The sequence below is a fragment of the Podarcis gaigeae genome, assembly GCF_964106915.1.
Source record: "Podarcis gaigeae genome assembly, chromosome: 7".
NCBI lineage: Eukaryota > Metazoa > Chordata > Lepidosauria > Squamata > Lacertidae > Podarcis > Podarcis gaigeae.
The window spans coordinates 72,476,905-72,480,237 of NC_139683.1; the positions used below are offsets into that span (position 1 = coordinate 72,476,905).

The window sequence follows — 3,333 nt, forward strand, 5'->3', positions numbered from 1 at the left end:
AGGCATCGTTTCCAGGCCTTTGGCCATTTTGGTTGCCCTCCTCTGGACACGTTCCAGTTTGTCAGTGTCCTTCTTGAACTGTGGTGCCCAGAACTGGACACAGTACTCCAGGTGAGGTCTGACCAGAGCAGAATACAGTGGCACTATTACTTCCCTTGATCTAGATGCTATACTCCTATTGATGCAGCCCAGAATTGAAATGGCTTTTTTAGCTGCCGCGTCACACTGTTGGCTCATGTCAAGTTTGTGGTCAACCAAGACTCCTAGATCCTTTTCACATGTACTGCTCTCAAGCCAGGTGTCCCCCATCTTGTATTTGTGCCTCTCATTTTTTTTTGCCCAAGTGCAATACTTTACATTTCTCCCTGTTAAAATTCATCTTGTTTGTTTTGGCCCAGTTCTCTAATCTGTCGAGGTCATTTTGAAGTGTGGATCCTGTCCTCTGGGGTGTTAGCCGCCCCTCCCAGTTTGGTGTCATCTGCAAATTTGATCAGGATGACCTTGAGTCCATCATCCAAGTCGTTGATAAAGATGTTGAATAAGACCACTCTGTGTGGCTCTTTAAAAGGAGGGTGGCTATTGGGGGCTTTTCCGGGAGGTGGGGGAAGGGACAGATGGCTTCCCTCTGTCCCTTCCCCCACCTTCTGGAAGAGTCAGCAAGAGCCGCATGCTCTTTAAAGAGTGTGCAGAGCATGTGTGCGGCTCTTGGGGGCTTTTTCCCAAGGAGGGAGAAGGGCTGCCCTTCTCCCTCCTCAGGGAAAAGCCTGCAAGTGCCACACACACGCTCCACGTGGCTCGTGAAAGGGAGCGATGAGCAGAGCCTGGGATGCATACAGCTACGAACATGAGTTTGACCAAGCTGTGGGAGGCAGTGGAAGACAGGAGTGCCTGGCGTGCTCTGGTCCATGGGGTCACGAAGAGTTGGACATGACTAAGCAACAAATCACTTGATGGGTGTGAGGTGGAAGGCAAGTGAGGGATAAGGGCTAACCTGTCAAGAAAACCCTTCCCTGTTTGTGACATATGTATGATTTATCTATGATGTATGCATGATGCTTCACCAAGGGTGTTTATGGGGGAAAGGTAAACTTATAAAAGAGGGAGCATACCTTTCTTTGGGGTTTCTTCCTGCTTCTCCTATGTGGTGGGTGGAAGTTCTGTTGCAACAGTCTTTTGAATAAAGATCAGGCCTACAAGCTGCTGTTTTGCTCCTATATTCCTGGCTGGTGTCTTTGTTTGACAATCCAAGTGAGCCCAAGGATTTTCCTATAACACCCCCCCCCCCAAAAAAAAAAGGAAGGAAAGAAGAAAGAAAGAAAGAAAGAAAGAAAGAAAGAAAGAAAGAAAGAAAGAAAGAAAGAAAGACTCACCCATGCTTCTTGCCAGGCTACAAGAAAGGTACCCTTTTATTTGAAACACCTTATGGAAGTTGTTGGGTTCGCTGCCTTCAGAACATCCCACACATATTATAAGATGATCTGAATAAAGGTTAGAAAAAGTGACATTTCCCTCCAGCAGCACAGCAATGTCTCCCCTGTGAAATGTTAAAATTAAACTACATTTGGGGGGACAGATTCCTCAGGGCTCCAGACCCTTAGAAGTGGGCCAAGCAGCCTGGCCCTAGCTGCACTACTGGGGACAAGAGATTATATTAGCCCAAGTTGTTTGACATTTCAGAATACTCATTTTTCAAAAACATTTTGTCCTGCAGTACGGGAGACGGCTGTTCATCAAACAAAAGTTCAGAGCTGCCATGGATACATGTAAGTAGTTCCACACATTTTTTTTTATGTATGCTGATTAATTTATGGATTAAATCAAATAAATGTTGCAGCCCTGTAAATTATAAATAACATACCAAATAACAAAAATCACCAGTCTGTAGACCTTGGAATGGTAAGGGCAGCAAATGTTAAAAGTCATCTCTCTGCAAATTTCTGTAAGATGGAGAGGCGGTGTATCTAATCGAGTCAGCCCTGACAAAAGCCAGAGATTGGCATGAAATAATATCCTTCTAAACTATAATAGCCAACTGTTTTTAATTTGACACACATCCCCGCCAAAACAAAATTCCAGAGCATGTAATAGCTGTCTAACTGCAGTTTTAGACCTGCAATTCCATACGTTACATTTTTCTTTCTCTCTTTCTTTGATCTTAAATCCTTCCTGCTAAAAAACAAAACAAAAGGGGAAAAAACCAACCTCTTTTGTAGGGGATTTTAATGGTATTGAAAAATGTACTTCCAAGAAACTTCCAACCACAACAGTTACTATAATTAGGAAAAAGACAAATCAAGTGTGAAATTAATTACAGACTTGTTTTGAATTGACTTGTTTTGGTAGCAGTATCTCAGAGGTAGGGGAACTTTTTCAGCTAAGGGACCATGTTTCTAAATGGAGAACCATTGTGGGTGTGGCCAGATACACCCTATCTCCTATCCAGGTAAGTAAGAGGTGTTATCATAGTTTGAGGACACATTTCAGACAGGTGAAATGAAAACACGGTGTGGTCTGGAGGGCACAACCTGGGTAGAGTCCCGACGGCTTGATAAGAGGTCAAATGTTCCTTCCCCCTATTGCAGGCACATCCAACTCCCAAGAGACTGTGATCTACTCACATTATAAAAAATACTGGCTGTGATCTACCCATTGTTATTGACAGGCAAAGTTGCTGAACTTTTATTGGGGGTGGCAAAGTTATTTGGGGGGAGGGGGGAATCACTGAGCATCACACAATCTAACATGATCTACAACAGACGTCCAGTGATCTACCAGTAGATCATGATCTACCTGTTGGACATGCCTGCCCTATTGTATCCCCTTCATTGGCTCCCAGTACGTTTCCGAGGACAATTAAAAGTGTTGGTGCTGACCTTTAAAGTCCTAAACGGCCGCGGCCCAGTTTACCTGAAGGAGCATCTCCACCTCCAGCGTTCAGCCCAGACACTGAGATCCAGCTCCGAGGGCCTTCTCGCAGTTCCCTCATTGTGAGAAGTGAGGTTACAGGGAAGCAGGCAGAGGGCCTTTTTGGTAGTGGCGCCCGCCCTGTGGAACACCCTTCTATCACATGTCAAAGAAATAAATAACTATCTGACTTTTAGAAAACATCTGAAGGCAGCCCTGTTTAGGGAAGTTTTTAAAGTTTGATGTCTTATCATGCTTTTAATAGTCTATTGAGAACCACCCAAAGTGGCTGGGGAAACCCAGCCAGATGGGTGGGGTACAAAGAATAAGCCATAATAATAATAATAATAATAATAATAATAATAATTATTATTATTATTATTATTATTATTATTTCTCCAACCAACCTCTTTGCAAATAAACCAGCTT

The 3,333-nt window shown here is 43.7% G+C and overlaps 1 long non-coding RNA gene across 1 annotated transcript; it reads left to right on the plus strand.

Moving 5' to 3' along the window:
• The first annotated feature begins 840 nt into the window (after positions 1 to 840).
• Positions 841 to 2,186, plus strand: LOC310848487. Its single transcript, XR_014566448.1, has 2 exons — positions 841 to 1,398; positions 1,712 to 2,186. It is a non-coding gene; the product is annotated as an uncharacterized lncRNA (long non-coding RNA).
• The last annotated feature ends 1,147 nt before the right edge of the window (positions 2,187 to 3,333 follow it).